The sequence below is a fragment of the Nanorana parkeri genome, unplaced genomic scaffold (genome assembly GCF_000935625.1).
Source record: "Nanorana parkeri isolate BGI_ZX_2015 unplaced genomic scaffold, ASM93562v1 scaffold514, whole genome shotgun sequence".
Lineage (NCBI taxonomy): Eukaryota > Metazoa > Chordata > Amphibia > Anura > Dicroglossidae > Nanorana > Nanorana parkeri.
The window spans coordinates 36,038-48,167 of NW_017306782.1; the positions used below are offsets into that span (position 1 = coordinate 36,038).

The 12,130-nt window shown below is 43.6% G+C and overlaps 1 protein-coding gene across 1 annotated transcript in view; it reads left to right on the plus strand.

Annotated features, from left to right (window-relative positions):
* The window catches only part of LOC108790936 (lipopolysaccharide-responsive and beige-like anchor protein), a 493,639-nt gene that overhangs the window by 27,018 nt on the left and 454,491 nt on the right, over positions 1-12,130 (plus strand). The window lies entirely within an intron of this gene.

Sequence of the window (12,130 nt, forward strand, 5' to 3'; positions counted from 1 at the left end):
CCCCCACATACACACGTAGATATGCGTCGGGTGCGCCTACGTGCAAAAACGACGATTGCGGCTTTTGTGCCGCACATGTTACATATCGCCGCAAATGTCTGAGTGAGAGCAATAATTCTAGACCCATCAATCACTGATAACACTAAACTGATGAGCAGTAAAAGCATTTTAATTGTCGCCTATGGGCGTTTTTTGCGATTTTGCGGGAGCACGCAATTTTAAGGCTTGACATGTTTGGTGTCTATTTACACGACGTGACCCCAACTTTTATGTTGTACTAAAAATATGGGTAAGAATAAATGTTTTATAACATAGGGAAACTTTTATTTTTTTTTACATTTAGGGTACTTTTTTCATTATAAAGTAAAAACAAATAACCCCCCGTGGGGTCACAAAAGAAAGCTCTATCTGTCCCCAAAAATGTCTAACATATATTGCAAGGCTATAGTCCGGTCATGCTGACTGGTGAAATTTGTGACTGACTGGTGAGACACCGCCAAATTTTTCAAGCCCTGGCTATTTTGCATAATTTAATTTCTGACCATGGTAAAATTTAAGTGCACGTTTTAAACCCCCTCTCTTCAGGGAAGCCTATCCCACCACAACATAACTATCCTTTTACTTCTTCCACTAACTCAACCTAAACAATTATTACCGTTTTGTATCACTTGCCCCTCTTACTAGATTGTAAGCTCTCACGTGCAGGGCACTCCTACCTCCTGTACTGAAATTGTATTGTAACTGTACTGTCTCCCACAGTTTTGTAAAGTGCTGCGTAAACTGTTGACGCTATATAAATCCTGTATAATAATACTAATGGTAATAAACAGCGTAGCTTAGAATTATTTATTTTGTCTGACCATCACCCTAGCCAATTTTCAGCATACATATCTTATGAGCCAAGTTTGAAGATAAATTCTGGGCATAAAAAAAGAACAAGCCTTGCACTGGCACCCCCTTATTTTGCCTGGGGGATGTTGAATAAGGTTACTTCAACGCACCTCCCACAACGCATATGCACTGAAGTGTACCGCAATGCAGCACAACTATATACTGCACTGCAAAAGAAATACAACCTGCACAATTTTTGTGTACAGTCCACTCCTCCTTTTGAGTAGGCTGTTGAACACATTATGCCATGATGCATGAAAGAGTGTGTGTTGCAGTGAATTTAGCCTAAAGCCAAGCGATCACGTCTGTGTGAAGGGGGGTTCATAAACTTTACTGATTTTAAATACCTCCTGGCTTTGATATCGGTTTAAAGTGATATTAAAGTCAAAAAGTTTTTATACTTTTTTAAAATATTGATGTAATCACTTACAGCAGATGCTGCTTCTTTTGTTTCAAAGTTTTTTTTTTTTTTTGCAGAATCAGCTTGTCCCCTGATCACTGGCCCTGCTGTCCTATCTTAGGGCGGCTCCTTTCCCTTGCAGGGTCCTATGGCGTCGTCTCTCTCTCTACTGTTGAGATCCACCCAGCTGCGTGAGTGACAGCTGGCTCCGCCTATCTAGAGGCAGAACCAGCTGTACCCGCCCCCCTCCCCTCAGAGCTAGTCAGCGCTAGAGGAGCGGGGAGCCGTGACTGACAGTCACGGCTCTCTGCAGTGAGATGATCGAGAAGTGAGCGAGCGACAGTATGTGTTCACTCACTTCCCGATCTATTGAGCCAACGTGTGACAGTTTCATTGTCACACGTCAGCTCGAACTGATTTTTCACTCGCCTCATAGTTATCCTTTTTAAATACTACTTTAAGTTCATACAGCCAAAAATAGTAAAAAAATAATTATTTTTTAAAACTTTATCTGTTTATTTGCACAACCCCCTACCAAAGTACTGATGGTACGACCCACAAACAAGAATGCACCTTTTTTTCTTTTTTTCTTTTTCATTCTACCGAAAACACTGGCCTAACCACGAATACTGACATTGACACCAACACTGACCTAGATCAGGCCCTAATTTATTTATTTGGTGTTCACGTTCTCAAGCAAGGAGGAAAAGGTTCAGTGAGGGGAATGTATCAAAACTGGAGCAAGCAGAATCTGGAGCAGTTGCTCATAGTAACCAATCGGCTTCTCTCTTTAATTTTCAAAGCTAAATTAAAGATAGAAGCTGATTGGTTGCCATGGGTAATCGGCTCCCAGTGTTGAAAAATTCCCCCCAATGTATCTTTCTCCTCCACAGGGCAGAAAGAGATTGTGGAGGGTTCCACGGTTAATGATCACTATGATAGCCTGTGACTGGCTATCTCAATGATCATGTGATCTGGAGCCGGTCCTCCTGGCTCCTAATTGTTACAATGGGACCCAGAGTTATTGGTGAAATCTCAGTAAATTTGTTGTGGCACACACTATGGAGTATACTTCCAGCACAAATACATGTATGCTCAGTGGTAAAGACTGCAACAACATGCCACTTTATCTTTTTGTTGAACTACTTCATGTGTTGGTGACAGATTCAGCTTCAATGTATCTTTACCTAAACCAAGTAGTTTTATATTTGAAGTACTTAAATTGTACTGTATGTCTTGTTAATTAGAGACAAATGCAGATCTTATCAGCTGGGCTGCTTGCCACACGTAAGGACTATTCTCCCTCTCCTTGGTCTTTTAGCTTGTATATTGTAATGTTAGAGCTGATGCTGTCTTTCCAGCTGAGACCTGCTGATGTACCACTTGATCCAATTCCCAGAGCCAGCTGGGAGCTGAATGGGTTGTTTTGTTTCATCTCCTGCAGTTTCCTCATCTCACTCTCTGTAATCTGCTAAAATGAAGCAAAGTGCTCACTAGTGATTGTTGCTTTCATCTGTTTATGTGGCTGTTACTGTGTATAAAATCATGCTGTTGGTTCTGTGGTAATACATTAGTTTGACTGAAGTTAGCCCAGAGGTCACATTGACTAACATATTTCTCTACCGAATTTAAGAATGCAGATTTGTTTCACCGTATTATACATGTACAGCTGTTGAGCCATTTTTAAAGCTCCGCTCCAAGCAAAATCCCACCCCCTGCACTGCAAGGGTTAAATGATCATTTCTGCCTAGGGGAATATTAAAAAGCAACTGTCTTCATCATCTTTTTTTCTTCCCTTCTGCAAACGTTTTACTTTCCTTGCATCCGGTCCCCCAAAGCCAGTTCTAGTGCTTGTGACCGATGTTGCTTCATCGGTCACACTCGGGGGCCCTCTGCAGGGCAATGGACTCGGGGGCCCTCTGCAGGCTACAAGTATTGATGTATCCTGTTGCACTCCTTACCAATTTCAGATGGAAGATCAGGTGGGTCCTTTTTAATGACCATGGGTAGCAACATGAATATCAAATAACGTTCACGAACGCACTACGCGCACTACGCATACGCATACACACTACGCACGCACACTACGCACGCACACACACTACTTTGTGTAATTGCGTGAAGCAGCCTATTGTTCCCTATGGGAGGATGTGGCTGTACGGGGTCATACGGATACCCGAACTGCACATCCGTGCCAGTACGGGTGTCCACACTTGGGACACAGACAGGATCCATACCCCGCTTCTTTTGCCACTACCGTGCTCACTCATTCAGTGCTATTGCTCCGATGACCAGGTGTCTTACCTGAATGCTGGGCAGTGTGGTATGCGGCTCCCTCTTCTCTGGCAGCTCGGCGTCTACAAGTGGTGTGGGTGTGTCTGCCAGCGGCGCCGCCACCTTGACGACACTGAGCTGTATGAGGAGGAGCTGCAAGCAGGCCAACTAATCGAATGTCCAACTAATCGATAATGAAAATCATTGACAACTATTTTAATTGTCGATTTTTTTTTTTATTTTTGAATTAGTCCATTTAGTTGTTTCTGCTCCAATTTAAAGTGTGTTTTGATTGTAACATACAGTGGTGAGCTTTAGAGACTTAGGCCTCATTCACACTGCTAAGAGCCGGCCCGTACAGATCTGTGCGGTGTGCATGGCCGTATCGGGCTGTTCCCTGGAAGGACAGGTGCTGCGTGTGATTGTACACAGAAGCCTGTTCTTCTCTATGGGAGTACATCGCCGTACGCTCATCCGAACTGCACATCCGTGCGGGTGTCCATGCTCGGACGCAGACAGGATCCATCTGCTTCCGGGATCTGTATGGGCCGTCTCTTAGTGTGAATGAGGCTTTACCCTCACTTCTTTTGCTGCTGACAAAATTTTTAGCAGAGAGGAAGTGAGAACAGGGACACAAATAGAAATAAAAAATGGACAGGGTTGCTAGCCCTCCCATGATCTACTATAGAAATGTGTATTCCTATATCTGTCCGTGTTGTGGTTGTTGTTAGAGTTACTCTCACTTCCTTTCCAGTAAAATGTCAGCAGAACAGAAAGTCAGGTGAAACCTTTTTATTGGATCCCCAGAGCAGATACATTCATGACGAGTTGTAATCCTTTACTACGCTATCCTATAAGCTATGAATTTTTTATTTTTTTCCCCTGGACATAGACTTGTAGCAATGACTGGCGTTTTATAGCAACTGAACACCAGTCACCATTAGGATACATAAAAAGTACTGAAGAAAATCAATTCCTTCTCCTCCTTCTCCTCCTCTCTCTCACTTTATACAACACCAAGGACAATTCCCTCATGAGCATCTGCAAGGTGTTGTGCATATTGTACATGAATAAGCTTTTGCTTCCTATTCTTCCACTGTTTAAAGTAGTAGTTTTTTTTTTTTTTTTTTTTAGAATTCTTTAAAAAAAAAAGATTCTTAAGTACATATTCTTTAGTATTAATAGTCCATTACGGCACACGGGAGAGATGTTCAGGAACACTGGGTTATGCGGGTGCATTTAGGAGATTGGACACTGGCAAACGAGCTGGAAGGACAGCCCAGTGTAACCCTGCCCACTCCCAGCAAGACTTCTGTGACCTTTTGGTCACTGAACTCCCAGTTAGCTGCAGCTTCCGATACAAGTCCAGGCCCGTGGTCCACTCATCTGGGGGAGCCCTGCCCCTGAAGACCCCTTAGAGGTATGTCCCTGGGAAAGTGCAGACTGTGGATGGGGCATGTGCCCTGGTTCCTGCCTGATGGGGTTAACAATTGAAAGTTGTCTGTAGAGCTGCAGCTAACGATTATTTTCAAAATCGATTAGTTAGCCGATTATTACGTTCGATTAATCGGTTAATCGGATAGAAAATTAAAGTTTAAAAAAACGGCTCCATTGATGGGACTGCTAGTTTGTATTGCGATTGTCGTCCATCACAGGAGCAAACTTGGAGCGGTGGAAGTAAAAAAGAAAAAAAAAAGTGTGGTGTGCAATATAGTGAAATTAAAAGTGTAAAATTGAATGAATGCAGAATGGCACCGGCTATAGAGGACTACAAAACCCAGCAATAATGCATTATAGGTGGCGGTATTCTGCATTGCGCTGTATAATGTACTATTGCTGGGTTTTGTAGTCCTCTATAGCTGGTGGTGTTCGGCATTGTGCTGTATAATGTATTATTGCTGGGATTTGTTGTACTCTATATCTGGTGGTATTGTGCTGTATAATGTATTATTGCTGGGATTTGTAGTCCTCTATACAGCGCAATGCAGAATACCATCAGCTATATAGGAATACAACAAATCCCTGCAATACATTATACATCCAGTGTATAATGTATTCCTCTATAGCTGATGGTACATTGCTCTGTATAATATACAGTACAGCACAATGTACCATCAGCTACAGAGGAATACAAATCCCAGCAATACATTATAGAGCACCATGTGTGGGAAAGTGCAGTCGTACCTGAGCAGTCTTCCAGCAACTTGCTTCTGAGATACTAGTTGTCTGCAACACTTTCAATCAAATTTGGTGCTATTTTTTTTCCTGACTTAATGGCTGGTCACCCTAGTGAGCTTGAGCAACCTCCTTATGGATAATTGCACTGCAGATGCACATGCAACCCTACTTCAAACTCCCCACCAACTCCTACAGCTGCACCCACACAATGATCCTCAGAATATCCTTGGGCTCCCTGCTACCTCTAGTGACTTGTCTCAGATTTGGATCGACACTTCTTGGGGAACTTTCTTACTTGCAAGTTTGCCATGGCAGATCATGGATGTAAGAGGAGTTTCCTGTCACTATGCCTGTATTGATGGGAAGGCTTCCAGCTTTGTTGGGGGCCTCAGACTTCAGGGAAGTGAGCCCCCTTATCCTCTCCTAGAGTCTGTCTCTGATCTTCCTTTTAGCCTGCGTCTGTTTCCATAGACATGTTACATAGGGAGGTTTAGTTTGCTGACTTTTCTCCAAATCTTTTGGATAACATCCTTAATGGAGCAATTGATTCTTATTGACGCAGTGCTTACCTGTCCTGACCAGGAGATGCTTGTGTTTGCCTTGCCAAAGGTCACCAGCACGGGCCCTTTGAAAATGTCTCAGCCTGCTAAATCCTTCCCTTTACACTTGCTGTTCCTGGTGTACACCCTGGTGTTCTGGTCTTAAGACTTTAAGTGCCCCAGTAGAGGTTCAAAGACCTTTTGGATAAAGGCTGGATGCCCTGTTTAAGGCCTTGCTCTTACTGGCAGGCCCTGCTGCAAAACCTGCCATTACAACCATAGCCAGACTCTAGCTGTCCGGTGCAAGTCCATGTCTCAGGATGCTAGATCTATACTGACCGATCCCTCTGTCCTCCAAAAACTGAAGCTCCTGCCTGTGGGCCTTGTGTGGATGGGTTAGCACATTTTATATACCAGTAATTAGGGATGCACCGATACTGGTTTTTCAGTATCGAGTACAAGTACCAATCTTTTTTTATTTATTTTTTGGTACTTACCGATACTGGAAGTCCCATTAAGGAAGCCGGGTGGCGTGTAATGACTCGCCGCCTGGCTTCCTAATTACCCAGTTTCCTGGCCAATCAGGAAGCCGGTCAGCGAGTAATTACATGCTGCCCGGCTTCCTGATTAGCTGGGAGGCTGGCTCCATGCTTCCTCCTCATCAGGTGACGAAGCTTGAAGCCGGCTTTCTAGCCAATCAGGAAGACGGGGGGTAATAACTATCCTCCCGGCTTCCTGGTACTGGAAGTTATAGTATTGGAGCATTGGGCGAGTACCCGCCCAAATACTCGGTATAGGCACCGATACGATACTAGTATTGGTGCATCCCTACCAGTAATCCAGAATGGCCCTCTTTTTGGTCTGTATGCGGAGGATCGTTTGGCTCAAGTGTTAGGCTGCAGAGTTTCAGTTCAAGAAGTATCTCTTGTGGATGCTTTTTGCTGGGGTGCACCTTTTTGGAAAATCCTTAGACACCTTTATCGAGGAAGTCACAAGAGGGTGGAGGTAGAAGAGTACCTTTTTTTTTTTTTTTTTTGTTCCCAAAAAAAGGCAAAAATCCCTGTGGGAAAACCACCTGCTCCTGAGACAAAAGTTCCCCTTGTTTCTCTCAGAGCTCCAGGGCCAAGACCGAGCTCCAGGGCCAAGACCAAGCCTGGACCTCTGAAGACCAAGCCTGGACCTCTGTTCCACTGTAAGACCTGGAACACCAAAGCCGTCTAGTCCGGCAGAACGTCCTCCTCTCAGAGGGGGCGTTACCACTTGTCCGAGTGGGGAAGGCCTGTTGGCCTTCTTGACCATCTGGTCCCAGGAAGTTTTAGGCACTTGGATCCGGAGTACTTTTTCCAAGGACTAAAGATTAGGAATTTGGTCTTTTACCTCCTCCCTGCTTTGTTGTTAAACTTGCCAATATCTCCCCACAACTTGACAGACCATTGGGCTGCTCTAGAGCAGCTCCTCTTTCATAACCATTGCCCCAGAGGAAGAGAGGTTGCAGGATTTCTATTTAAATCTGTTCACTGACCCCAAGGCAAAAGGCAACATCCGCCTCATTGAACATTGCGTTTATTTGTTTTTGCATCATGGTTACACCACACTAATCATCCTTGTCCTTCAACCCCCCCTTGTCTAATGTCTTTCACCCGTTTGGACTTAATTGTAGAGATAGCAGTAAATTCTACAATTAAGCCCAAATGGGTAAAACAAATTAAAGTCGGGCAGTTAAAGGACGGGGATGATTAGTGTGACCATGATGCAGAGACACTACAAAATACGATATTTAGTGGCTCGACGGAGCTAGCCCCTGTTCTTGCTCTGCTTCACTCTCGGTGCATCCCCATAGTGGGTTATCCAGACGATCTCCTGAGGGAATGTATGGCTCAGGCTCTGTCAGCCATTGTCCGATAGACCAAACAGACCCTACAGAGATTCAGATGGATCCTAAATCTCCACTTGCCCCTCATTCCTCACTAAAGAACTTTGTATGGGTAACATTGCTCCCCCTGTATGTTTCTCAGTGACTCAGTAGGATCATTAACCTAGTCCTGTTGGCCTTCAGAGACTGTTCTTTTAGCAAATTAGCGATATTCCTCTGTCTACCCCTACTTGTAAGGTTGCCGTTCTTATCGCCACCACTTCTGCATGCAGTGTGTTTCTGAGTTGGCAGCCTTAACTTGTAAGGAGAATTTTCTTTTGCTACACAAGGACAACGCTGTTTTGTGGCCTAGGGCATCTTTTCTTCCCAAGGTAGTTTCTTCCTTTGTCTTAACCAATTCTATGTCTTTTGCCAAAACATCTTATGAAGATTTCCCTCCATCGTTTGGATGTGGTACACACTATTCAAGTTTATATCTCTGCTACAGCTCCTTTTCAACAGTCTAACCCTGTTTTGTTGTTCCAGAGGGCCCTTGCAGCGGTCACCATGCTTCTTGTTCCACTAGTGTTAGGTGGATTTGACAATTCTTTAGTTCTGCGAAAGTGCCTTCTACTTGATCTGTCAGTGCTTCATGGGCCTTTCAACATTGGGCATCTTTTCTCAGATTGTAAGGCCCCCAACCAGTCTTCCCTTCACTTATTGTTAGGTTTTACCAGGTGGAAGTTCAGGCCTCAGCAGACACTGGCTTCGGGTGTTTAAGGTGGCCATACACTTTACAACCCTCACAAGACTTTTGTCTTGCGTGGGTTGTAAAGTAATTTAAAAAACGTACGATCTGCCCATCTTGGACAGTCAGATCGTGCTTGCGATGACTGCAATGAGGGGCGGGCTTCCGATGACTGCAAACAGGCAGTGTGCGCGTGCGCACAGCGGCCCGTTCGGCAGTTGTCGAACAAGCAGGCCACTAACTCTCCGAGAATCGTACGATTCCCGGCGGGTTTTCCAGCCTGCTTGTTCAACGGGAGACGTGCGACCGTACAGTATAAACGGTTGCACGCCTTCCATACACTTTGCGATTATCGTACGATCGTGGGATTTCCCGGCGATTCTCGTACGATAATCGTGCAGTGTATGGGCACCTTAAGGTTCTTCAGTTTGCGCTGTGATCTGTGGAGCCTTCTCCACTATTAAGAAAATAGTAATTTTGTCTCATCTGTAAACTCCTTTTCTTGAAGTACGTTTCAGGCCACAGGTTCTGCTTCTCATGCTCTTATTGCTTGCTACAAAACTGACGATGGCTGGGAGGGATTATACTGTGCTGTCCTTACAGTATTTGTTTAAGTGTCCAATCACCTGAATGCAGCAGCATAACCCAATGCTCCTGAATACTTCCTATAATGTACTCCAAGAATTTTTTTTTTTTTACAGGTGAGACATAATTCCTATTTTTCTGTACATGATGGAATGTTCTTAGATTTGCTGGCTGACTTGGTTTTAATTTTTCAGACTGGGCACATTTTCAGCAAGTACAGAAAACACCGGTTGATTTTGACAGAATTGGTGTCCGTGTCACTGCTCTGAGCAGACAGACCGCAAACACAACCTTATTTGTCTTTTGTAAACTGCTAATCCCATCAATGCAAATGTAATAGAGCCTGGATGACAACCATGGCTGTCTCTGTAGATACACTGGAGTAAGTGATGTAGCTGCGTGAAGACAGGAAGTGTTATTTGCAGGATTACCAGGTGAAAATAAATGTGAAGAATGCAGCTACCACATCAAAACTGGTTGTCTGTTATATATTACATCTTTGGGTTTAGATGCATGGATTACATGGTTATACCTGCTATCCTAAAATAAGTAATAACATCGTTTGGATGTGGTACACACTATTCAAGTTTATATCTCTGCTACAGCTCCTTTTCAACAGTCTAACCCTGTTTTGTTGTTCCAGAGGGCCCTTGCAGCGGTCACCATGCTTCTTGTTCCACTAGTGTTAGGTGGATTTGACAATTCTTTAGTTCTGCGAAAGTGCCTTCTACTTGATCTGTCAGTGCTTCATGGGCCTTTCAACATTGGGCATCTTTTCTCAGATTGTAAGGCCCCCAACCAGTCTTCCCTTCACTTATTGTTAGGTTTTACCAGGTGGAAGTTCAGGCCTCAGCAGACACTGGCTTCGGGTGTTTAAGGTGGCCATACACTTTACAACCCTCACAAGACTTTTGTCTTGCGTGGGTTGTAAAGTAATTTAAAAAACGTACGATCTGCCCATCTTGGACAGTCAGATCGTGCTTGCGATGACTGCAATGAGGGGCGGGCTTCCGATGACTGCAAACAGGCAGTGTGCGCGTGCGCACAGCGGCCCGTTCGGCAGTTGTCGAACAAGCAGGCCACTAACTCTCCGAGAATCGTACGATTCCCGGCGGGTTTTCCAGCCTGCTTGTTCAACGGGAGACGTGCGACCGTACAGTATAAACGGTTGCACGCCTTCCATACACTTTGCGATTATCGTACGATCGTGGGATTTCCCGGCGATTCTCGTACGATAATCGTGCAGTGTATGGGCACCTTAAGGTTCTTCAGTTTGCGCTGTGATCTGTGGAGCCTTCTCCACTATTAAGAAAATAGTAATTTTGTCTCATCTGTAAACTCCTTTTCTTGAAGTACGTTTCAGGCCACAGGTTCTGCTTCTCATGCTCTTATTGCTTGCTACAAAACTGACGATGGCTGGGAGGGATTATACTGTGCTGTCCTTACAGTATTTGTTTAAGTGTCCAATCACCTGAATGCAGCAGCATAACCCAATGCTCCTGAATACTTCCTATAATGTACTCCAAGAATTTTTTTTTTTTTACAGGTGAGACATAATTCCTATTTTTCTGTACATGATGGAATGTTCTTAGATTTGCTGGCTGACTTGGTTTTAATTTTTCAGACTGGGCACATTTTCAGCAAGTACAGAAAACACCGGTTGATTTTGACAGAATTGGTGTCCGTGTCACTGCTCTGAGCAGACAGACCGCAAACACAACCTTATTTGTCTTTTGTAAACTGCTAATCCCATCAATGCAAATGTAATAGAGCCTGGATGACAACCATGGCTGTCTCTGTAGATACACTGGAGTAAGTGATGTAGCTGCGTGAAGACAGGAAGTGTTATTTGCAGGATTACCAGGTGAAAATAAATGTGAAGAATGCAGCTACCACATCAAAACTGGTTGTCTGTTATATATTACATCTTTGGGTTTAGATGCATGGATTACATGGTTATACCTGCTATCCTAAAATAAGTAATAGACTCTATTTATTGGGTTTGTGACAGAAGAGAAACATGCATATATTATTCGGCTTAAAGACCGCTCTGCTGTGCTCTTCTCTGGTTTAGTGGAGGGCTTTTTTATAATCCATTTAGCCTGCGTTACCATAACCTATCGTCTTATATATTATCATATTGTTTATAATCGGAAAATAATCTCCTTTTCTAGCAATTTATTTGGTGTATCATTTTTGTCTGCTTCTTTTGTGGTGTTTTACATGGCATCGGTAAATGCTGCTGCAAGATGGTTATGTGACGTTCCCTGCAGCCATATTCTATTTTTGGCTTATTCTAGTATATTCTGACAGATGAAACTGCTGCACAGTAATGTGGCATTTCTCTACCTTGTTCCATCACTCAGGTTGTGAAAATAGGATTACTGTATGTTACACAGATGGGAAAATAAAGTTGACTCAAATGATATTTTGAATCTTATGGGCTTCTTGTCCTTAAACTGGCCAGTTTATATAAGGAGCTTTTATAGGAAAGAGTAATAGCAGAACAGAATTGATATAGATGGGTTAGTTATGGAAAACTCATTGTAATTATAATTGTAACTGTAATTGTATTATATGTTAATTATAACAATTTGCACTCTAGCTATGAAATCCTGTTTCTTTAGTTGTCATAACACTGTAATCAGCCCACTGCAATGGTG